Consider the following 13,431-nt stretch of genomic DNA (forward strand, 5'->3'; position numbering starts at 1 on the left):
GTTTATTGACAGCTGACTATTTTTTTTACTAAGCTCAGTCAGCTAGAACATTTGCTTAGAAGAGGCATCCATGTTGACGCCCTGTGAGAAACTGTTTTGCTCATTTTATTTCATTTTATTTAGATAACCCCCAACCAGGTGGCAAGACACTTGTTTTATTCAACTCCAAACTTCAAGCAACACAGATCTTGCTGTAAGGTGTTTAAGACCAGACCAACTCTACATGCATGCACAAGTAAGTACTATAACTAAGCAAGTAGTCTCACTTTGCCAGAATAGTCATGGGTGGCGCTAAGCTTTGCACAGAGCTGCCACAAAAAAGTTGTGCGAGAGAGCTGGACAGTCTAGCTAGATGTCGCAATTTACCCTGCAGAGATCTGAGGAGCAGTCAAAAATGGTCCTTGTAAATCCTTAGAATTTAAAATTCCAACAAAAAGAAAGTGGAAGGAAACCGGAGCTGTCCCGGAAGTGGAACATCAAGGATGTAGACTACTAAGCAAGTGACCTTGTAGGTGCCTGAAAGGGGCACAGCTCGACGTTTTGGGGCCCATCACCAAGAGCCTAACAAAATGTCTGATGTAATGAATATCTTAAATCCCTCTATTCTCAGTGCATTTTAACGCCCTGAGGGGTTCCTCTGTTCTATAGTTGTACCTAGTGCCTCCTTTTTAATATAGGTGACCTCACTGGCAATCAAACCTTTACTCTGACACTGTCATCTCACTTCTATATGAAATGCATGAGTAAAGCTGTACTACATGCTCTCTCTTATCCTGTGCGTTTATGAGTCTCTCACAGGATAACAGACAATATCTAATCTATTTAATTTCCTTGTTCTCTTGTCCTTATACTCCTCTGAGCATCACAATCTGTGATCTGCTAATTCTTTTTGCTGTGGGTAAAACAGACTACGACATTTCCTTCAGGCTTTGGCCAAATGGCTGTCTACCAACCAACCAACCATCCAACCCATTTTTCTGTATGGGGCAGTGGTGCTGATGGTGCTGGATGTTTATTTTTTCCCTTCCTCTGGCCGTTTGTCATTCATGCATCAAAGCTGGCAGGCGTGCAGATCCGTTCGACAGCTGTCCCCTTTGATCAGATGCTTGGCAGGCAGCAACAGAACCTGTGGTATGGGTGTCTTGGCGGGTAGCTGCCCTTGGCACAAGGCAAGAACTGGGAACAGATGTATAGGATGGGGGCGGCAGAATATTGCATGACCTCTCCGGGATATGGGACACAGGCTAGACTCTAGAGAGATGAAGTCCGGGAAAGAGGAAGGGATGATTACAAAGCAAGCAACCTAGAGGGGAGAAGTAAAACCACATAAGGAGATTAGCCAATTTCTGTTTTCAGTATCGTTATGTCAGCAGATGAATCTCTGTTATGCTTACACAGTACTCTTCTATGTAAATGTTTCAGCTCACACCTGAGTTAAACTTGTATCCTGTCCACCTCACAGCTTTAACAATTCCCTTGCAGTACTTATCTGCTGAAGTTTATTGTCCTCTGTACACTTCAGATCTCCTGAATATGCTGAGTGCACATAGTGAGTTAGCAATAGCACCATTTGAGCTCTCTCTTTGACAATTAATTTTAACTAGCTGGACCTTTTTCTGGCAGGGCATCGACCTAGGAATTTCATTTTGGATGCTTTAGGGAGTATTCTGGGCATTTGTCCCATATCAGCATTTTATTCTGTGGACTTAAAAAAAGAAATACAGTACATAACCTGATGGATCAAATGTTCTTATATCACTTTTATGTACATGATTAAGAGCCAGCCAAGTATGGCACAGTGCATCCACAACTTTTCAATTTGTGACCCTGTTACTCAGTTGCTGGCAGGTCATTGACATTTTTGGGCATGATATTTCCCTGCTGCCAAATTGCCAATGAAATTTGATGGGCATTTTGTATTTTCTAAAAGATTTTTGGAAAATATGAAATGGACACATTCTATCACATTTTGTGCCAAATGATTGCCATTTGATTTGCATATATCCCTGTGAACTGTACGTGTGAGCCGGAAAATTGTCCCAGGTGTTTTTCCTTACACCCTGTACCTTCATAACAAACCGTCTGGAAGAGGCAAATCTAATGCTCATCACACCTCCGTGGCTGACAGGTTTTGGTTGATGCACCACAACAGTTTGCCACAATCCTGCAGATTGGGAATGAGACACACTCTGAATTATTAAAAGACTGCTCACGGCCATGATGCTCAGAGCCCAGTTGCCACAACATCAGCATGTTAATGAGAGTAATATAGCCGTAATGTAGCCTACTGAATGAAGTATCGACCAAGTTACATTAGAATTGGTTGAATTTCAGAAGAGTCAAAAGGTGCGTCTCATTTCCCTTAAATTGCATCCCCCCGGCCCCTCCACTTCCATCCCTCCGAGAATGCACAGGAGAGACACAAGGAAATTATGGGAAGAGTGAGGAAATGGGGAAATGTATTTTAGAGGGATGAGATGTCCTTTCCTCCGAAGCATCACATGAATTTGTCAGATATGAGTGGAGTTAGCAACGCTTTTAGCTGCCCGGGGTTTGGGAAGGCTGCTCTCACGCATCCTCGCCTGTAGCTCCTCTGTGATCCCTCCTCGCTCCTCGGGGCAGAAATAATAGCTTTGAGACGGTCTTCGCGAAGGATGGACAAAACAACTTTGGGTTCAGCCGATGACTGAGGAGCTATCAAATGGCGGGATGCGAGATGTACCTTATGACGGAATAATGTGACCTGGAATTATGCGGCCAATATTTTTGTTCTTTGGTGTTAAAAAAAAACGTTTGTTACCCCCGGCACCATGATTTTGAATCACCTTTGCATAAAGATAGTGTTTTAGTATGCAGATAATGTTCTGTTTCAATGTGGATGAACCTTTGGCATGCTAAATGTGCTCGCAGGTGTTTTACTTATTGTCACTTTCATCAAACGCCCCAAACAAGAGTGATGTTTTTCATCTTTCTAAAACAAAATGCTCCTGCCGGAAGCAAATCCACTGATGATAACACCTCTATGCTAGACAGGTTCAGACAGACGATCCAAATTAGCCTGATGATATGTATATGAAATGACATCTTGTCTGTCTTCATAATGTTTTTCCGTTCTAATCCCATGCTGTCCAGTTTATTCATGAACCCACTATACATGCTGCATACAATACAGCTTTATCACAAGCGCTTCACAAAAAGGTAGGGGGCAAAATGGACATGGGATAGTGCTGGATCATGGATAGTAGCAAGAGACAAAGGATTGAGGTTAGGCTGGGGGCGTATGATGTCATCATTGTGTTTGATTGCCTTTACCTGAGATGATCGGGCCGTGGGGCCTCACTTGTGATCACCTGAGTCTTCTTTAACAGAAGACAAATCATATGAGGATGTCCTGGGTCTTGGTGCATGCTGGCTCACTGTCGCACTGTAATGGCTCCCTGGGATATAATGGAGCCATCAGTAATGCATGTGCTTTTCATACTATGACAATTTAAAATGTGTGCTGTGAAAAAGGCCTAAGATGACTGGCAGTGTGTTCTCATTTGGATTAAACTTAAAACTTCTGAAAGTGTGAATTTAACAACACAACAACCACTTAGCGTTACATTATCTACAGTAGATGTGTAATATTTGTTACCAGAATTTAAGCCTTTCCATTTTCAACATCTGTCCCCATCTATTAACTTTCCTCACCGGGAAAGAAAACACTGTCTGTTCATATCGCATTGCATGGAGCCACCAATTAATTTAACTTAACTAGGTCAAGAATCACAGTTTTTTCATGCTGAATGACATCACATTCATCTTTTTATTCCTGCCTAGTTAACAGTCCCTTTCCCAAAACGTGACTTTATAGCAGTTTGGAGATGAAGAGAGCAGACAGCAAGAGGAGCTTTCTGTCAGATGTATGAAGGTACCAACATACAGATTATACACTGGAGGGAGCAGAGCTTGCGTTTTTTATTCTATTATAGGTGATTATATTATAGTTCTACATGTAATACATATAATGTCTGCGGATTACCACAAAAGACTGATTAGGCTTTCTAGCCAATTTATAAGTACATTTTGACCCATTGTCTTATAAATTAGTAGGGACATCTGCAATTGGCAATACACTTTTCAATCCTCCATGTGAATGTGATCATTAATCTGCAAAAAATAAAGAAAGTGAAAGTGCAAACTTCAGGAAATGTATATACAGTGGTGCTCATAAGTTTACATGCCCATTCTTAAGTTGACTAAAAAGAGGAATAAAAAAATCATGTTTTGGAAATTTAACTTAATGCCTTAATTAAAAAATGAGGAAAAAATCCAACCTTTAAGGACACCAATTTTCTCTGTGAATGAATAATGTATTGGAAATAAAGTCTTTGCATAGACATTGGTGAAATGTCTGGAAGTTAATACACTCTGAGTATACTTAGACTATCTAGTTCTCTAACAAGAGCAGGAAACTTCCACAGAAAGAAGCTGCACGGGATTCAGCTTTTCCCCAAGTTCTTTTTAGTATATGCATATCACATTCTTTTTGACAAATAGGATGCTAATGATCAAAACACAACTCACAGAGGCCTTTAAAGAGCTTGTCAAATTCAGCATCAGGTTGATGGGTGGAAGGGGAGATGTCATGTGTCAAAGGAACAGGTAACTACACTACCACCCAAGAAACAAGGGAGAAGATGTCAGTGAATAATGTAGGTACGAGTTTTAAATGAGAGTGGTTTGATATGCTCATTTGACTTGTCACTAAAGAGTGTGCAAAGCTTTACGTGCGTTTTTGAAAACCTTCAAGCTTTAATTTATTTTTTAATTGTTTTAACATTATCTGAATCTCAATGTGCTTCTCTTACCATACTTGAAAGTGCAATGTGGTCCTTCTAAAAACAAGGCTGTTGAGATACAACTTTTTTACTTTCAAAGAAGATTGTAAGAAGAAACACAGACAGGGAAGTAATAATAATTCAACAGTATACGCAGAAATAATAAAGTAACTGAAGCCAAAAAGACAGTTAAGCAGAGAATCAAGCTGTCAGCTGGTGGCAGCCACTTCTGATTCAGCCCATCATAATCAGTTCTATTGTGAATAACTGAATACTGAATCACTTGTGATCCAAATTCCTCACTCACACTCTTGGCTTTGTAATACAGTATGTGAACTGACTGAGACAGAGAAAGTCTTTTGAGAATTTTTTTTTTTTAAATAACTGAAGAAGTGATGAATTCTAGTAACTGCTAGTGAGTCCAGGAGCAATCCATCATCACCTTTGTTACCCAGTGGTTGCCGGTTAGAAGAAAACCTGTCTACTTGTGCAACCTGAAGTCCTTTTGCTTATCTGTTTTTCTTTGTGTTCTTTCTCTACTCATTTACCTGTTCATCTCCAGCCTACTCTGCAGGTGGCACCCAGCTGATGTGCATTTGTATTTTAATTTCAATTGATGCGCTGATAGGTCTGTCTGACACTGGTCCGTATGTTGATACTTTCAGCTTCACACATGCCTCTGAATAGTATGTTGTGAGCCAACTGCAAGTCGTGGCATGTCAGTGATGTTCACGCTCTCATTCACAGCCACACTGAACACCTGTGCATTTGTCAGTGCAACAGTGCCAAATTCACATGTGGCTTGGTCTCCTGTTGCAACAAACCCCAACTCTGTTGTAAAACTTGGCTGTTGGGTGCTGCTGTTGTATATTTTGCTTGATTAATATTTGACTTATTGTGTCTATATGAATTCATCATGTTGGTTTAATCTGTTTCATCATTAAACTAATTTAGCAGTTTGTAATGGGATCACACTAATGTAATATTATTATTATGTAAGTAGTGACGTGTCAATATTGTAGTATAGTATTTGCTTTCTCACTTTCACCTGAAAATAACTTAGCATGCCTGCACTGGCCCGCATGTCCATTTCTCTCATGTTCTATATCTCTCTTCCCCCGTCCCTGTCTGTTTCCCAGTGACAATTCTTGATGAGGTCGACGACCTACATCAATCTTATCAATTCACTGTGCTATATTTCCTTATACAGTAGTAAACCAGCAGAATTCAGCTGTCAGATAGTTCTTTGTCTTTCTTTGTGGGTGTGACAGAGTACTCTAAAACACAATAATAACCCTTTTAGCTCATGATATAAATGTTTATACACTATGGGATATGGAGACCATGATCAGGGTACAGCAGGGGACATGAACTACATTTTTCCAAGGGCCAGACACTCCCGGAGCCAGACTTTTAAGAAAGAAAGTAAAATGTATTTATACCTAGTAAGCCTAGCATTATTTAATATTTTCAATTTCTTACTAAATTTATGCTTTTTTAATTACTTTTGTGAGTGTGAACAGAGTAGACACCTAAAAATCATTGGAAACACATAATGATAACTAGATGGGCTACTTAAAGCTTTAGTGCGTAACGTTTAGATATTAATGGACGTCCGTTGCATTCAGCCATTGTCAAATGAGTTGCTACAAAGCAAATTAAGACTATTGGCTAACTGTAAAAATCCACTATTTTCAGAATAGCGCACTGTGTTTGTGTAAAACAGCATGGCAAATTTAAATATTGCTTTCTTCATGTTTATACCTGTTGAACAGGTAAGTATTGATAAGTAGGTATTGGCTTTTTACTCGCAAAGGTTTTATTGCACTTAGCTGCCTACCTCTGTGCCCTACCTCACGGTTTTGCCGAGTTGCTTGAGTTGTCATCTGCGCCAGGGGCCGCCGATAATCCTCTAAGTATCTTTCCGTGTTTGGTACATGTGCTGCATGTTGTAACACACATTCAGTAGTCTACCTCTCGGTGTGCAGCACCGATATCACTGTGCAGAATCCCCTCCATCTTCCAAAATGCAACGCTTGTATCCAAATTGTGCTTAAAGCTGTATGCCATTTTGTCTGGTTTATCATGGGTGTTGTCCAGTGTGACGTAGATCCTCCTGCAATACCGAAACGAATTGCCCTGTGAAATGCAAATACAAGAGTGAGCTGGGTTTGCGCTCTCCCTGTGGAATGTTGCCTGCTGTGAATGCTTGAAATGCTAAATAGTAGCACGCATTTTTTCCTCTTCACACTTTCTGAATTAATTATTATTCTGCGGGCCGCCTGGAAGCTTTGGCTGGCCAAATATGGCCCGTGGGCCGCCAGTTGATGGTCTCTGGTGTACATTTTCTTGTCTAATTTTTACGAGAATTGATTTTGTTTGGATCAAGGATGTAAGTACATGACCTTAAGCAAATAAGTATTGGACAGCATTATTCTGTCCGAGGTGTGGGGAGACGTTATAAAGATGAACTAGAACTTGCTTTTACTGTACTACGAGTGTTTTTCTGTTTTTTAATCTAATGAAGAGAAACAAGGGAGAAACCGCAGGATAACGGCCTTCAAAATGAAAATCCCATGTTTGGAATCTCAGTTTCCTTAATTTCACCCTCTTGCTCCCTCCACATGTCTGTATTTAATTATTCATGGTAGACAAGAGTTACCAGGGAAAGTGTTGCCCCACTTCTCCCCCTCCATTAAAATATGTTGAAATTAAGCTGAAACCAATCGGGCTTAAGGGTCTTTCTGTATTTCCTCCTGGCCCTTTTCCATTGCTGTAGTCTTAATGAGAATCAGCTGGGAATCAGGCCTCTGTGTGTGATACAGATTGCAGTTGGAAAGCAGGTTATCCTGTCACAGAAATAGGCCTGGGATGACATGACATAACACCTTGTTTTTTTCCGCCAAATCTGCAGGTGACAATGGAAGCACTGTGCACTGGCATCAGCTGAACCAGAGCTGCCAGCCTTGTCTCCTCTACACACTCTATTTTCTGCTGACGAGGGACAAGGCAAAGTGCAAAAGTGGAACAAACAGCTAAATATAACAAAAACCTGTTTACTGCCCCACAATCAGCAATGTGCTACTGTGTGAATCCAATTACACAATGCATGACTGTGAGTGGGTGCATGTTTGCATTTTTACTTGAATTAGGCTGACAAACATGAATGCTGTTGCATTAGCTTATATGTTGTGTGCTTTGATGTGACGCAGTACTTTTTTTAGCTATGTGTAGTTATGTGCCTGAATATTATCCGGGTGTTTTGCAAGTCTATAGTTTGCTATAGTTTGGGGTTGATGAGTTATTTCTGGGATATGTGTGTTCAGTCTTTCCATTAACTATTAAAACAACATCTGCTTTGGAGAATTCCTTGTCAAGCTCTGAATCATGAAGCAGTGTAGAAGCTTGAAGAACCATTTAATATAGGCTCCTGCTGTCACTGAACAGTCATAATACACAACTTTTTAGCATTGGGAATTGAATGAAATGACAAATACTGATGGCTAAGAGGTTTTCTTGACAGTTTTTGGGTGCCAGGAGATTTTTCAAACAAAAGTTTATACTGCCAAATTCCTTTAACTCCAGCTAAAGTTTTCTTGTCCCTAGTAGCAAACTAAGAAAAATGTGTGGTTGGATTCAATTTGCACATCAGCTGATAGTCTTCAAGGGAGAGCTTAGATATGGATTTCTTGGGAGGGTTCTTGGAACAGGATTTCAACTTTGTAATTAAAATTTCATCAAGTAATAAAGCGAACCAGGGGCTAAATGAGCATAAAGGTTAATCATCTGTTCAATAGCTAGAAGGTCAGACTTTGTGTACTTTGGATTATGTGAGATATTAAGTGTGTGCAGACTGCTAATATCGCCTGTGCGTTGACATGAAACTAATGGACATGTAAAGTGTGAGCTCTGACAAGCATTGTCGATTAAAGGTTAATTGTTAATTATTACAATGTGTGGAAGAAACACCAATAGCACAGCAGGAAGGAAACCAAAAATTGTTTTTGTGACCTTGACATAGCTTGAGAGTGAGCTTGTGTGAGTGGGAGAAAAAAAGACAAAGTGCCTGCACTGAATAATCGATGTGTGCACACATGTGTTTCTGGATGTATTCAGGAGAGAGACAGTCTTATTTCCCATGCAGCCTTTGTGCTTGTGTTCAACCCCACTATAGGGTAAATGATTGCAGGTGAATTAGCTGGCCCTGAGAGTCTTATTGGGAAGCACTGCAGCAATCATCTAATGGTCCATATCCATCCTCTACATTAATTAATCTCCCTTTTTCCTGTTTTGCTTTCTCCCACCACCTTTAAGACTCACATATCTTCAATTGAAATTGTGTTAATCCCCCCACCACATTTCTCTCGTCTCATGCACCAATTCCTTTGCTTTCCCCCCTTTCTGTTATGGCACCCCTTTCTCTCTCATTAGGTCTCTCTCTTTGCTCCCACTCGCTCCTTTTTTTTCATGCCATTGTTTTGCTCTTCCATGCATGAACAAAACGCAGAAGAGACAATCTCAGTGCATTTGTTCAATGCCATCCTTAAAGTACATATATAGTACATGTTGGTTTACATCACTCAGGGAGAAATGTATTCAGTGGTCCAAACCTGGAAGAAATTGTTATGTTTCCATAAAAGTGCATAGCTATTAAATGTGTGTCCAGTAAATGTCTTTAAAACTGTTTCCTAAAATGATGCTCCATTTATGTGACTGTAAATTCAAAAGAGTCCAAAGTACCCTGGCCAAAAGCTACAAAAAGGCTTTGGATCAGCATCAAATAAAACCCTACAAAAACAATCAAGTTACTGCAGCTAAGCTTATAAATTTAGCTTTGTTTTAAAGCACTAGATAACTTTTTGTTCCTTAAAATAATGTTTCCAAAATCCTTTCAGTGGTTCACCAACTCGTAACAGGGGGAACGGCACGTCTGCATTTGCTTTGTGGCTCTCTACCAGCTATAACCGCACTATGCAAGTTTGCCAGATCGGGTAACAGCTCTGTAGTTTGAATGAGACATAATGGGTCAATGCCGCTTCCAAACTGTAGGGGGACCAAAGTGGGAAAAGTTCTCTAGTCTTGTTTTAAAATTAGACTAACACAATCCAGCATTGGCAGTACTGAGCACCATACAAAGAGAGAAAGAGTGGGAGACCTGAATTTTGGAATTTGCAGTCATCTACTGCAGGTGTTACTTGTGTTGGTGTCTTCTGTGCTTCACCAGTCTTCCTTTATGTTGTCTTTCTATTGCCAAAGTGTGAGTGAGAGCTGTCTGGTGATGCTACGTCACTTATTACTGCTCTTCCCATGCAATGTAGTAGTCTTGATTGACAAGTTCCTTGACTAGCTGGACCTGTGAGAATGCTAACTTGCCAACAGGACTTTAGTGTTGGGTAAATGAGAGAAGTATTTTGTTTCACAGGAGGCTAGATAAAAAGCGGGACTGCATGCATTAGCTCGAATTTTTAACTGGCACATTCAAAGCCTAATTATAGGTTTTTAATTTGGCTCATGAATAAGAATCTGTTCAATTCACTTGAAACAGAAGACAAGTGAAACGACACATGCTGGTTTCATTTTTGGATGTGTGAGAAAGATTGTAAGCTCTTCTGTTGGGTAACCTCATTTTCTTTCAAAATCCATAGATTTACCTTTGCAACCTAAAAGCTCTAGCCTCTGGATTTTGAAACAACACCTAGGTAAACGCACCCATGGTAGATGCGTGTTGCCATAACATGCTCACAGTGTGAGGTCATTATTGATTTAGGCTAATCCCTCCATGCGTACAGGATTATCTCTGTCTGAGACTGTACAAACCACTGTTTACCAAAGACAACAGAATGTGTTGGAAAACCCAGTTGAATTAAATCAGACTAGCAGCTAACACGGATCAGTCCTAATCCGGCCAATGACTGGGTTGTCAGTGGTGACACATGATATTCTGGGATGAAAAGGACAGCTTTTGTTGTATTAACAGCTGTGTAAAGATAGGGCTATGAGGGAGAATTTTACATTTTCTGAATAACAAAGAACTGAGACAATATCCTCAAAGATATAAACCGGAGATTTTACTGTATGTACACATATACAAATGCATGTGATTGTGCATGCATGTTCACATACAGAAAAAGCAGAATTACAGACAGGAGCGCAGACAAACACATACTTAGGTCAGCTACACTCTGGCTGCGTCGTACGAGCGTGGCGTTTCTGTTGCGTGTCAGCTGCGTGGATTTTTCTATGTCTTACATAACAGAAACGTGATAGATTCAAACTCTGAAAAATAGGTAAACATAAATGTATAGGCTACTGATTTGACTAAAGCAAGACAATGTCGTTGCTTCAATGTTGTTCTGAATGACAGGTGCAATATTTGAAAGTCAAAATTGTTGTTGTTTTTTACATTTATATCTGCATTTATGTCAAAACGTAGACACTTTCAAACATCAACATGTCATTTATTAATAACTTTTTGTGTCGAAATGACATTTAAACATCTTTTCCTATGCTAGTTTGCCTGGAAATGCTTCCAACATGCATACGTGTCTTGTGAAAAGTAGGCATTGGTTCTATTTCTAGTATGCACGTGTTTTCGGCCCTGCGCGTGAGACACGCGTGTCACGCAGGCAGTGTGTAAGTTCTAACCAGTTAACATGGCAGCTGAAATAAAAGTGGACACGCCACGCAGATGACACGCTCGCACGACGCATCCAGTGTGTAGCCGGCCTCACAGTACACGTATAGTCTGTTTTAGCTTTATCTTAACTCCCCAGTTTCCCTCTTGCTTGCTACCACTACTTGGCAAATTGTCGCCTTTTTTTCTCTCAAGTGATGTACCCTTGGTGCTCTCTTTGCCCTTGTGTTTGCTGGTGCATTGTGTTGGCCGCTGGTGTACAACGCGGTGTTAAAACCTGCACACCCCGGTGTGCTGTTTTTGGTTTTCCAACCATGTTGTAGAGTAGTTCGGGACTAAGCCAAGTGTGTGCTGGGAGGCTGGGACTTTGCTGCTTTTCCAACAACTGTTTCATGCTAATGCAATGGGCTCAGACCTCCTCGCTGCCCATTTCACTTGTAAAAGATGAATTGATGTTCCCCCACACACTTTGTTTCTCTTGAGCAGGAGGATGTCTGTAAACTAAAAAGTGGTTGGTAAGTTTGCTTTTGTTAGAGTATGGGTATACCACACAAGTGGCTGGATACATGCTACTATTGGTCTGGTTATGTGTGTATGGAGTGCTGAGGTCCAAGAAAGATACTAAAGTGATGTTTTTCCTCTGGCTTCGTTTTCTAACCATGTAAATTAGGTTTCTTATGTGTGTTTGAGCAAATATACTGCACACTGATGTCTATTCATAATAATATCACATTGTTATTGTCTAATTATGTGGAAAACGGGAAACACCAGCATCCTCTGCCTGCACAAGAAAATAATTAGTGTTTGTTTTTGATTCAGAAAAGGAAATTGATCAAATGTCTCAAATTCTGGCATTAAGGTTGGAATGGGACACGTGAAGACAGTATAATTATATCCCCCCTGTGCATAACCCGAGGTTGATATTTTCAATGTTTATATGAAAAGTGTTATGAGTGTTATTATTCGGAGTGTGAGTATTTTTTTTTTTAATCTTATACTTGCATCAGAAGATTCTATAATACCATTTCTTATATGCGAATCCTTCTCTTTCCTGCCGTGGTTTTTCATTGCACGCTGAGTGTTTGAGTGTCTCCACACTGAGCGAGGCCTTTTGGTCTTCCACACACCAACAGGACCAAATCCATTTCTAATCTTCATATTTACACACACAAAGACTCATGGCAAAGCCATGTTGAATGCCCTTTTCTTTGCTCTCCCAAGATTACCTGTCAGGCTTGCCGTGTGTGTGTGTGTGTGTGTGTGTGTGTGTGTGTGTGTGTGTGTGTGTGTGTGTGTGTGTGTGTGTGTGTGTGTGTGTGTGTGTGAGAGTGTGTGTGTCTCTCTCTCTCAATTATGGTGAGGTGACATTCTTTATCTATATCTTCAGACAAGTACCTTAGCGCCCCAGACCATGAATAGATCCTTAGTAAGTCCTAGCTTGGTAACATCAGCGATCTTTTGAGACTGGTGGGCTAAGCAGTTATTTGAATTTTGATTTTGGCTCCCAACAATCACCAAAATAGTATAATCAAGAAAAGATGATTATTTTGCCATGTTCTGTTGTGCAAGAAAACTCTTATTATGTCTTGTGTTCCGAATGACGCGCATGCGCACATCTGCCTGCGCACCTCCGCCCCACCCGAAGCCATAAAATCTCTCAGCAGGATTTTAAAAAGTTCACATTAGCTAACCCTGCAGACCCTCTGCCCCCCCCACCTCCCCATGTGTTATGTATCTGGAATTGTTCATTAGCTGTGTATAGTTATGTGTGATATCTGTAAAACCTGAACCGACTCAGATTGGTAAAACAGATCTTATTCTGATTTTTTTGTGAGATAAAGAACACCCTGGACACTATCCATTACATCCAAAGGTTAATGCGTAATCGTGTTAAATAATTGCAATTTCAATATGGAGCAAAAATAATTGTGATTATCTTTTCTGTAATCGAGCATCCGTAGTGGGTTGTATATA

General features: G+C 40.4%; 1 long non-coding RNA gene across 1 annotated transcript; it reads right to left on the reverse strand.

Annotated features, from left to right (window-relative positions):
- Positions 1 to 160: 160 nt before the first annotated feature.
- LOC116705844 (uncharacterized) lies at positions 161 to 9,853 on the reverse strand. The gene is made up of 3 exons (XR_004336064.1): positions 9,680 to 9,853; positions 5,967 to 5,970; positions 161 to 170 (listed from the first exon to the last, which is right to left on the reverse strand). It is a non-coding gene; the product is annotated as an uncharacterized LOC116705844 (long non-coding RNA).
- Between the last annotated feature and the right edge of the window lie 3,578 nt (positions 9,854 to 13,431).

This window comes from Etheostoma spectabile, chromosome 18, assembly GCF_008692095.1.
Source record: "Etheostoma spectabile isolate EspeVRDwgs_2016 chromosome 18, UIUC_Espe_1.0, whole genome shotgun sequence".
NCBI lineage: Eukaryota > Metazoa > Chordata > Actinopteri > Perciformes > Percidae > Etheostoma > Etheostoma spectabile.